Consider the following 13264-nt stretch of genomic DNA (forward strand, 5'->3'; position numbering starts at 1 on the left):
TAAATAAAATGTAAGCGTATTTGATGTGTATATTATTATATAATTCAGAAATAGGGCTGTGAAAATACCCCCAATGAATAATACGTGTATTAGAGGTGGATTAAAACAAACCAAAACGCTTTTTATTCAACAATGTAAGTATTCAAACAGTTATTTTGATAAGATTATTGCAAGTACACATAAATACCATATATGTATTTTAGTTTAAAGGATTTGCAAAGACCCTTTAATTGCCACACTTTCTACCCACATTTATTTTCGATATAACTTCTACATTTGCCTACATAAATGAAAATAGTAGAAACAGTGAATACTGTGTGAGAATAGCTGCTGTTTTAACATAGTTGCAGTAAAGAAGTATACAAAAATAATAATCACATCTCAAACTATTTAAAAAGTATCTCAATTTTAGCAGTGGCAGCTACACAGATGATGCTGGTGAGGCAATTGCCTCATCTATGAAAACGATTTTATTGACATCACGTTAATATAAAAAACATATTTTATGTATTTATTTTTAATATTTAAACAAAAGTAGAAAGGTATTATGTTGCAAAACCGTAAATTAAACAAGCAATTACAATTTTATATTAAATTTCAATGAATATTTTCTGCTCAAGTTCTTCTGAGACACTTTTTTAGTGTTCAAACAGTTGGTTTGATAAGATCATTACAAGTACACATAAATACCTTATATGAAATTAGTTTAAAGAATTTGCAAAGACCCTTTAATTGCCACACTTTGTACCCACAATTATTTACGATATAACTTCTACATTTCCCTAGAGAAATGAAAATAATAGAAGCAGTAAATATTATGTGAGAATAGTTGCTGTTTTAACATAGTTGCAGTAAAGAAGTACACAAAAATAATAATCAAATCTCAAACTATTCAAAAGTATTTCAATTTTAGCAGTGGCAGCTACACAGATGATGCCTCATTTATGAAAATGATTTTATTGACTTCAGATTAATATAAAAAAACACATTTTGTATTTATTTTTTATATTTAAACAAAAGTAGAAAGGCATTATGTTGCAAAACCGTCAATTAAACAAGCAATTACAGTTTTATATTAAATTATCCTATCTCAACCATTTAAAAAGTATCTCAATTTTGGCAGTGGCAGTTACTCATATGATGCTGATAAGGCAATGCATCTACGAAAATGATTTTATTGACATAACACTTTAATATAAAAAAAAATATTTTAGGTTTTATTTTTTATAATAGAATAGAACTTAATATTTAAACAAAGGTATAAAGATATTGTGTTATAAAACCGTCAATTAAACAACCATTTACAGTTTTATATTAAATTTCAATGAATATTTTGTGCTCAAATTCTTCTGAGGCATTTTTTTCATAAGTAAATCTTGAATATTTATTTCTATTTGGTTCCAAAACCGTCCAATTCCTAATTTGAATATTTTAACAAATACAGGACAAAGAACCGGGGATTAACTATATCTTGGGACCCTAAATTTTATTGGCTAACGTGAAGAAGGTATTGAACATTCTTATGTATTTTTAATCTTTTACACTCCATTTAAAAAGAAAGCTCTGTCATTTCTTTGATTTAAAAAATAAAAACCAGTTAGTAGGAACTATTAACGTTGTATTGACTTCATTTTCTAATAAAAATATGATGTGGCAAATTTAATAAAAAGCCGAATGAGTTGGTAGGTATAAACGTAGTAACTAGCAAGGTTATGAGATTAAACAGCTGGATTGAACATATTTTTTAGTCAATTTTAAAGCTACAAAGTAATTAACTCATAATTACAATTTTATTATGTCCTGAAAATTCTCATCGATAAATTAGTATGCACTAAGTATATTTAAATTAAATAATTTAATATCCGTTTGGACATATATGAAAATGCCCCATCATATTTAATAAATTTGCATATCGGCTTATTTTTGATATACTTTCTTTGTGTAAAATATAATGATTTCACATTAATAATATAATTATAGGAGTCATGAATCGTAACACGACGGTACGCCGGTGCACCGGTTACTTCTCTTACCAACATATTAAATGTATATAAAGTTGTAATAAAACGAGACATCATACAAGTTTGCTCCACAACTAAAGTTCATTAGAATTATAAACAACACCGCAAAAGTTTTCTTCTTTTTAAGGTTCTAAAATACGAAAATATTTAATATTCAAATATTATTAATTTAACTTTAACGTTATAAAATTGGGAAGGCTAGAATAATATAGATTTACCTATATAAAAAATTGGGATATAATTGTCGATGAACAGTTGGCTTTAAAAAAATATTGAACAGAAACAGAAAATCGGTGAAGACAATTGCGTTTATGAAGAAAAAAGTGTAACCACAGATATTCGTGACCGAAAGGCCCATTTCTCGTAATTTAATATAATCACACTCTTTACACGGCCACTTACAATATTAGGAAGTAATTTACGTAGCTGCAGGTAAAAAAATGATCGATGTGAAAATAAAACGGAAACGGTGGTGATCCTGGCCGAGTTGTAAAATTGTGTGGCATCACGTAAAGTAGATGTCGTGCTCCGATTTCCAGGGAAACAATTTCTTCGATGTCGTCGTCATCTCCAATTGCCGACTAAGAGGGCCCGCTGCAGTTGCATCAACTTCACAGGACACGCACAGAAACTAATTGCATGTAATTGACAAGATAGATACACAGTCATTTCTGGCTTTTTTTCTTTTATCCAATTACTGATAGTGCCGACAACTGCTGTCGGGTTTCACACAGAAAAAAATCAATTTAGAATCGGCATGGCGGATTGAAAAGATGTTCAGAATTATGTGCCATTATTGTGAGCTGCTTCATTGCTTGTTGCTCACTGCTGTAAGAAGCGCAGCGATCATACGTTAAATTTATGACAGCTTCTTCGTTCTTTCCAATTAAAACTGTACAACGCTACGGTTACAGAATCCTTATGTACTTTGCTCACGACAAAAATCGGTTACGACATTTTGTGTTATTGGACGCGGCTTTAGGGAAATTGTGTTTGTCTAAGTTTAAAGCTTTAATATTGTGTTAATGTCTCATGTTTTTTCATTTATCTCCGTTTTTGTAAAAAAATCTTAATCGATAATTTTTTTTATATAACCATTTTTTTGACATCTTTTAATTTTCACTTAGTAATGGCAAAAGTAATGTTAATAGTAACGATGTGAATTGCTGCGATTCTAAAATCATTAATTTCTTCAATTTTATAAAAAATTTGTATCCTAAATTTTTTTTTGTTTGGTAGGCAAAAAATGTTTGAAAAACTATTGAATTAAGATAAAAATTATTCTGTCTTAACAATTTTGATTACCACAGAAAACATTATTTTTTTTTTCAATTTAATTTTACAGAACAAAATAATTATATATGATCTGTAATTTAAATATTATTAATTTTTTATTATAATATTTATTACTCAAAAAATTGTTCAATTTATTAAGTGTTCATAATACATTGATTTCACAATAATGATAATAAGAATAGTAGTGATAATAGTAATGTCACTATAAAATAATTTTTTTTAGGTTTTCTGCCATTCTTAATTGTTTAAAATCACTTTTACAGAGACTAAAACCATGTTTTCAAATTTTACAGAATTTTTTATCCTAGACATTTTTTTTGTTTTGAAGTAACATACATACAAATTTTGAAAAAATATTTTATTAAGATATAAATTATTCTATTTTAACTATTTTGATAACTATAGGATGCTTTGATGTTTTTCATTATTTGATATTTTTTTAAAAAAAATAAGAATTTATGATCTGCAATTTGTAAATTAAATATTATTATGTTTAATTTATAATAATAATAATAATAATAATAATAATAGTAATGACACTAAAAAATAAATTTTGTGATTTTCTGCGATTCTTAATTGTTTAAAATATTCCTCCATAATTAAAAATTTATTCTAGAAATTTATATAAAAATTTCTGCACACAGACTAAAATTTTTATCCGAAACATTTATTTGTTTTGGTGTATATAAAAGTTTTGAAAAAATATTGTACTAAAATAAAAGTTATTCTATTTTAACAATTTTAATTATCATAGGGAAAGTGATATTTTTCAATATGACATTAAAAAATAATTTTTTGTGGTTTCCTGTGATTCTTAATTGTTTAAAATATTCTTGTATTTCCTCTATAATTAAAAAATAGAGTAAATTTATATAAAAATACCATTTCTACAGAGACTAAAACAATTATTTTTTTTTTCGACTTTTATAAAAAATTTTATCCTATTTGTTTTGTTTTGGAGTATATAAAAGTTTTGAAAAAATATTGTATTAAGATAAAAATTATTCTGTTTTAACAATTTTGATTACCATAGGACAACTGTTGTTTTTCAATATTTAAGTTTAGTTAAATATTATTAAGATTTTCTTACAATATTATTTATTACTCAATTTTTTTTTAATTTATTACAAGTGATTTAAGAATAATAATAATAGTAATAGTAGTGATAAAGAGACTAAAAAATAAATTTTTGTGGTTTTCTGTGATTCTTAATTGTTCAAAATATTTTTGTTTGTTTCTTCTATAATTAAAAAGAAATATAATAAATTTATATAAAAATACCATTTTTGCACAAACTAAATCTATTTTTTTCGAATTATATAGAAATTTTTATTTTAAACATGTTTTTTGCTTTGGGTATATAAAAGTTTTGAAAAAATATTGTATTAAGATAAACATTATTCTATTTTAACAATTTTGATTAAAATATTTAAAATTTTCAAAAAAAAAAAAAAAGAATTTATGATCTGCTATTACTAAGTAAAATATTATTAACTTTTTCTTACAATATTATTTATTACTAAAATAAAATTTAACTTATTGCAACTGTTTATAATATACATATATATTTAAATAATAATAATAATAATAGTGATAATAGTAATGACACTAAAAAATAAATTTTTGTGGTTTTCTGTGATTCTTAATTGTTAAAAATATTCTTGTATGTATCCTCTATAATTAAAAACAATAGAGTAAATTTATATAAAATACCATTTCTACAGAGATTAAATCAATATTTTTTTACGAATTTTATAGAAATTTTGTTGTTGTGGAGTATATAAAAGTTTTGAAAAAATATTGAATATAAGATAAAAATTAATTATTATTATTATTATAAAAAGTATTAGTATTATATTAATAAAAAATAATACTTTATCAATTTTTATTACAATATTTAATATTTTCAAAAAAAAAAAGAATTTATGCTATTGATGAGTCAAAAATTATTAATTTTTTTACAATATTATTTATTACTCAAAAAAAAAATTAATTTACAACTGTTTTAATATATATTTGATTTCAAAATAATAATGATAATAACAGTAGTGATAATAGTAATGACACTAAAAAATAAATTTTTGTGGTTTTCTGGGATTTTAAATTGTTTAAAATATTCTTGTATTTTTCCTCTATAATAAGAAAAGAATAAAGTAAATTTATATAACAATAACACAATAACAAATAAAAGCTTATGTTATTCTAGATATTTTTTTGGTTTGTAGTGCATGAAATTTTTGAAAAAACATTGTATTAATATAAAAATTGTTGTATTTTAACAATTTTAATTTAATATTAAAAAAAAACATTATTAATAATAATATTTATTTATTACTCAAAAAATTATTCAAGTATTTCAAAATAATAATAATAATAATAATAATAATAATAATAGAAAGTAGTAATAATAATAATGGCACTAAAAACAAATTTTTGCGGGTTTTCTGCGATTCTTATTTGTTTAAATAGTTTAAATATATAATAACAATAAAGGCAACATAGACCTTTATAATTAAAATAGAATAGAGCAAATTTACATAAAAAACACTCTTACAGACACTACATTTTCGAATTCCACAGACATTTTTTTGCAGAACAATTTTTTTAAAATCACATTAAGATAAACACTATTTCCAAAATATGATATTATCAAAAGTAAAGAATTTTTAATCGGCAAGTTAAATACTATTAGTTTATTCTTATATTGAGTAAAAAATTGTTTAGTTATATAATATATTAATTTCCATATTATAAATTTTATTTTTTTTTTATTCTCTAATTCAAAATATCAGATCGGGTCAAGCTTATCTATGTAGTTGCATCTAAATACTAAAAATAATCTTCTAAACATGTAATTGTTTTATTTTTTTACATATTTTGTCATTTTAATCATAGATTTTTACTTACTGCAATACAAATAATGTAATACAATATATTTCTTGATTAAAAATCCAGAATTTGTTTCGCAGAAGGCGTTTCATGGACTTAACACAATTCGAATCGGTACGCCGACCCGATTGGGGCCCGAATTTCGCTTCAAAATTTCGGTAATTATACCCCGTGCTAAAGTCACTTTTGTTGTCTGCAGCAGATTTGTGACGAGAGGTGTGATATAACAAATGTAGTAGGCGTCGAAGTCGGTCGTATGGCGCCAGCGGGGCTACCGGCGGCCGCATTAACTTAGTCAACAATATAGGATTTCAAAAGAAAGGGCCATCAAGGTAGCGCTTCATTTGAATATTAAGCAATTTAAGCGGGATATTTTCCACCTTCTTCTGGTTATCGGTTTTAAATAAATGGGAATCGGTGTTGAAAATAATACTTTTTGACAGATCCCATAAAGTCCACGTTTTAAACTGTTCGGGTTTCCGGCCGCAAAATCGCACATTAGGACCCGGCTTTGTTTTATTTATTTGGTTTTTTAAACGTGTTTATGCGGGACCGGGAATTGTCCGAACATCTAACGAATTTTTGTCACCGGAACAGACTCCGATGAAGCTCACATTTTTGTTAATTGTTAACGGAGATTTATTGAAATGACGACAGTTCAGATTAAAACTTTTAATGTCCATTCCGAGAAACGTCCGGTGACAAAAAAAAAAAAAAGAAAATGGACAATTATTCAACTAACCACACCTAAGTTAAACATTTTTGTGACAACTCTCGAAGTGAGGAAATTTATTACATTTTCGTCTAAATATTACCACAGCTACACTCACGACTACGCTCATCTTTTACCAGCTACTTGACGTTTTTATTGCACATGAAATTTAAATTTGCTAGTTTAGTTTTATAAACAAAAAATATGGTATAAACATTACGAGAACACATTAGGTGGTCCGGGTCGCAATGAAAAGTTATCGCGTAATTTATAGCGCCGACAAGGAAACCCATTCATTTATTTTCTAAAAGAAAAGTACATCAGTTAAGTGGCATAACAAAACAACTGTGACGTCACACAAGCCAACTTTGACTTTGATTTTTGCAAATAAAATATTTATAAAATAAAATTTACTCGTTGAATTCAATTTTATTACTTAATCTTGCCTTTTGGTCTGCCAAGACTCCTGTATTTGGGATGGGGACCTCTTTAATTGCGGCACTAAATTTAAACCTTATAAAAGTCACAATTTTATTACAAAATTTGTGTTGGGATTTATGCAAATTAATTTTTATTTGTTTTTGTTCGGCGTCGTGGTCAAAAGTAGATTTTATAGATTAGGTTATTTATGGTGCTGGATTATTCGACTTTTATGTAAGGTACAACTACTGTTTAATTAATATTTGATATCAATATAAGCAATTATAGGTTTAATTGCATCATAAAATGTTCTTTATGTGGTTCCGACGTTAGAATATTTTCAATACTCTTAGACCACAAATTAAAATTTAATAAACAAGCTTCGACTACTCCAACGACGACATACCAAGGAAAATGTTTGACTTATTAATATTGCGAGTTACGAAATGAATTATAATGTAAGTATGAATGTAGTAGGTGGCCAAATAATGTATAAATAATAATTTATTTATTAATTTTTACACTATTTTTAATAACATAACTTAAAATAAAAATTAATTTTTTCTCAAAAAATATTGTATTAATAATAAATAAAAATAGTTTTTTTAATAAAATATAATTCGAAATATTTTGGAGATATAAAATACCTAAAAACACATAATATGAAATAAAATACTGATTTATTGCCAAAAAAATTGATACTAGTAGTTTCTACTAATTCATTTTGTCTGTGATAAATAAAAATATTTTTTTTAATAAAATATATCGAAATATCCAAAATTGACTTATCGAAATACGATTGTATATATAAAATTTTATATAAAAAAATTATATAATAATACTGAAATATTTTGGAGATATGATTAAAATGCCATGAAAAAATATTTAGACATTTTGGAAAAAATTTAAATAGAAGTAACATTTATACAATTTTACAATATATTATAATACAAAATAAATTACTGATTTATTGACATAAAATTTATTTACTACTTTAATAGTTTCTACTAATTTATTTTCTCTATTATAAATAAAAATAGTTTTTTTTTTTTTTTAAATAAAATATTCTAAATATCCAAGTTTGACTTATCGAAATACGACTATATATCTACAGTTTTATAATAAAAAATAATATAATAATACTGAAGTATTTTGGAGTTATGATTAAAATACCATGAAAAAATATTTAGACATTTTGGACAAAATTTAGAAAATATTGTATTAATGTTTTAAAATAGAAGTAACATTTATACAATTTTTAATATATTATAATATAAAATAATGTACTTATTTATTGATATTATTATTTATTACTTTAATAGTTTCTACAAATTTATTTTGTCTATTATAAATAAAAATAGTTTTTTTTAATAAAATATAATTCAAAATATCCAAATATGACTTATCGAAATACGACTATATATCTGCAATTTTATAATAAAAAATAATACAATAATACTGAATTATTTTGGATTTATGATTAAAATACCATGAAAAAATATTTAGACATTTTGGACAAAATTTAGAAAATATTGTATTAATGTCTTAAAATAGAAGTATCATTTATACAATTTTATAATATATATATATATATATATATATATATATATATATATATATATATATATAATATAAAATAAATTACTTATTTATTGACATAAAATTTAATTATTACTTTAATAGTTTCTACTAATTTATTTTGTCTGTTATAAATAAATAGAAAAAACTATTTTATAATATATTTAATATAAAATAAATTACTTATTTATTGCCATAAAATTTAATTATTACTTTAATAGTTTCTACTAATTTATTTTGTCTATTAAAAATAAAAATATGATATCGACTGTATATCTACAATTTTATAATAAAAAATAATGTAATAATACTGAAATATTTTGGGGATGTGATTAAAATACAAACTTAACAAATTGTTGTGTAAATGTCTAATACAAAAAATATTGATTTATTGTTATAAAATTTAATTATTGCGTTAAAAATTTCTACTAATTTATATTATCAGTAATAATTAAAAAAAGTTTTAATAAAAATAATTCGAATATTAATTTCTAAAATATGACTAAAATACTATTTGAGAATATATATATATATATATATATATATATATATATATATATATATATATATATATATATATATATATATATATATATATGTATATATAATAAATAATATAATAAATATTATTTAAAATTGATAGTTTTTATTATTTTTCAGTTATAATTAAAAATATATATATTTTAATATAAACAAAAAATAAGTGAAAAAGGTATATTGTATGACTATTAATTATTTGCAAATGAATATTGCAAATTTCTCAGCATCAAATCACAACCAAAATAATAAAAAAAACAGTAAGCAGAAGCAATAAAAATACCAAAATGTCTTAAGTATTCATAAATATCTCAGTTTTATATTTTCATAAAAAAGCACAGTGCGTCAGTAAAAACTACAATGGCATTTCATGCTGTTCTCAGGACATTTTTATTATTTGTTAACAGTCTTATGAAATAAAACAAAATTATGAGCATTATAATAACGTCTAGCCTAGGAAGGGAACGGGTAAAATTTATAACTTTATACGTTGACCGGGCCGTGAGTGCAGTACATGAAGAATGACGAGATCCGATGATGCTGTGACACAGAGAATGCCATTACGTGTGTCTCCACCATCAGATAAGAGCACGGTAGGTCACAGGTCGCTATCGCGCTGTCGACTCACTGCACCTTCCTACCAGACAACGACCGAATCTTGAATTTTTAATTTTTTTTGAAATCTGATACTCCCACCGTCAGATACTGACCCCGTTGTCAGTCGGTGGGTTCATATTCATTTCGGCAACAGACCGTTTTTGCGTCTTACAGATTACCCACGAATCAGTTTATTAAATAATAAATTGTTCATATTTATATATAAATAATTTCTGTGAAGCAAAATTTATGGCGAACGTATAGAATACCGTGCCCAACAATTTCTAGTTTCTTTGAAGAAATTTGATGGATAACCAACATCTATAACACCCAGAAATTTAATTTGCATACATTATGGCCGACGAAAATTCATAAAATAAAATTTGTTTTATTTTACGTCTCCTTTATAGTTTTATCTTCATGAATCTCAGTCTGAAAGATGTATTTAACGCCGCATACAATTTGTCATAACCATAATTTACTTTAACTTTCAGAAAGATCTTATGGCAGATGCTGTTATGGACACCCAACACAGATCTGACAAATGTCATGTAAGTTACTTTTATTGCCTTCTCGCCCGTCTTTTCAGTGGTACCCAATCCCCGCTGGGATGCAACCTTCATGTGTAAATTAAATTAGATACTCCTAAGATTTTTATATGAAAATTCCCACAGCACTACACGGTTAGGAGTATTTTAAATTACAGCACTAAATTTTAGGAACTGTGTAGATGGGACTTTTAGGTATTTTTAAGAAATCTTAATTGATAATAAACAATGTAAAATCGAATACGAATAAAATTTTAATAATACAAAGCAATCTAAATAAAATCTACTGCTATAAAATTTCTGTTCTTGTTCAATGAAAAAGAATATATAGGTACTCATATTAGTTCTTCATTTGATTAGAAAAATTATTAAAATGGACCAATGGTCACTATTATTACTATTTTTAATGGGATCAATCAAAATTAAAACCAACATTTTTGATGAAAAAGTCTTGGGACAGATTTGTCTGACATAATCTCATAAAAAACCTTAGAATGTATTTTGAAAATGTTTACTTCTTTTTATGCTGAATGTTGTGTGAACACTATTAATATCTTATCTAAATATCAGATACTAATTAGTATTATAATCATAATTATTGATCTAAATTTGATTTTGAACAGATATCACATTTTTTTATAAAATGAGGTTAACAAGAAACTTATAACTTTAGTACTTACCACAAGATATGCATATGTTTAGAAACTATTTATTAGTAGAAAATAAAAATGGACATTTAAGAATTCATATCAGTTCTTCTACTGATGAGAAAAGTTATTAAAATGGACCAGTGGTCACTATTATTACTATTTTTAATGGGATCAATCAAAATTAAAATTAACATTTCTGGTGCAAAAGCCTTGGGACAGATTTGTCTGACATAATCTGATAAAAAACCTTAGAATGTATTTTGAAAATGTTTACTTCTTTTTATGCTGAATGTTGTATGAACACTATTAATACTAATCTTATCTAAATATCAGATACTAATTAATATTATAATTAGAATTATTGATTTAAATTTGATACTATCAAAACTTTTTTTAAAATGAGGTGAACAAGAAATTTATAACTGTAGTACTTACCACAAGATATACATATGTTTAGGAATTATTTATTAGTAGAAAATAAAAATGAACATTTAGGAATTCATATCAGTTCTTCTACTGATGAGAAAAGTTAATAAAATGGACCAGTGGTCACTATTATTACTATTTTTAATGAGATCAATTAAAATTAAAACCAACATTTTTGGTGCAAAAGTCGTGGGACAGATTAGTATGGCATGATCTCAAAAAAAACCTTAGATTAGAATGTATTTTGGAAATGTTTACTTCTTTTTATGCTGAATGTTGTGTGAACACTATTAATACTAATCTTATCTAAATATCAGATACTAATTAATATTATAATTAGAATTATTGATTTAAATTTGATACTATCAAAACTTTTTTTAAAATGAAGTGAACAAGAAATTTATAACTGTAGTACTTACCACAAGATATACATATGTTTAGAAATTATTTATTAGTAGAAAATAAAAATGAACATTCAGGAATTCATATCAATTCTTCTACTGATGAGAATAGTTATTAAAATAGACAAGTGGTCACTATTATTACTATTTTTAATGGGATCAATCAAAATTAAAACCAACATTTTTGGTGCAAAAGCCTTAGGACAGATTTGTATGATATAATCTCATAAAAAACCTTAGAACGTATTTTGAAAATATTTACTTCTTTTTATGCTGAATGTTGTGTGAACAGTATTAATACTAATCTTATCTAAATATCAGATACTAATTAGCCTTATAATCATAATTATTGATTTAAATTTGATACTGAACAGATATCACAACTTTTTATAAAATGAGGTGAACAAGAAATTTATAACTTTAGCACTTACCCAAGATATACATATGTTTAGAAACTATTTATTAGTAGAAAATAAAAATGAACATTTTGGAATTCATATCAGTTCTTCTACTGATGAGAATAATTATTAAAATGGACAAGTGGTCACTATTATTAATTACTATTTTTAATGGTATCAATCAAAATTAAAACCAACATTTCTGGTGCAAAAGCCTTGGACAGATTTGTCTGAATTAATCTCATAAAAAATCTTGGAATGTATTTTGGAAATGTTTACTTCTTATAAAGTTGAATGTTGTATGAACACTATTAATATTAATGTTATCTAAATATCAGACACTAATTAGTACTATAATCATAATTATTGATTTCAATTTGTTACAGGACAGATATCTCAACTTTTAAAATGAGATTAACAAGGGATTTATAATTGTAGTACATACTACAAGGTAACTATCTATTAGTAGGAAATGAAAAAAAATGAACATGTAAGCACTCATATTAATTAAAGATTTGTCTCATAAAAAACCTTCGAATGCATTTTGGAAATGTTTACTTCTTTTTATGCTGAATGATGTGTAGGCACTATTAATAATAATCGCATTTAAATAATGGGTACTATCATAATTACTAATAAAATCATGATTATTGATTTTAACTTGACATTAAAAAGACATTTTTAAACTGAAACTCAACACAAAAAATGTCTAATTGTAGTATTTTTTATGGTTTCAATAGACATGCCTTCCCCGTACGTTTTATTTTCGGTTACTTCCTCACATAAATTAA

The 13264-nt window shown here is 24.4% G+C and overlaps 1 protein-coding gene across 2 annotated transcripts in view; it reads left to right on the forward strand.

Annotated features, from left to right (window-relative positions):
- The window catches only part of LOC109603808 (LIM/homeobox protein Lhx9), a 50089-nt gene continuing 36825 nt past the window's right edge, over positions 1-13264 (forward strand). For both annotated transcript variants that reach the window (XM_020020313.2, XM_020020315.2), the window contains exons 1-2: positions 1-134; positions 10545-10601. The gene's annotated coding sequence lies outside the window, so the exon portion shown is untranslated. The remainder of the gene's footprint in view (positions 135-10544; positions 10602-13264) is intronic.

Source organism: Aethina tumida, chromosome 2 (assembly GCF_024364675.1).
Source record: "Aethina tumida isolate Nest 87 chromosome 2, icAetTumi1.1, whole genome shotgun sequence".
Taxonomy (NCBI): domain Eukaryota; kingdom Metazoa; phylum Arthropoda; class Insecta; order Coleoptera; family Nitidulidae; genus Aethina; species Aethina tumida.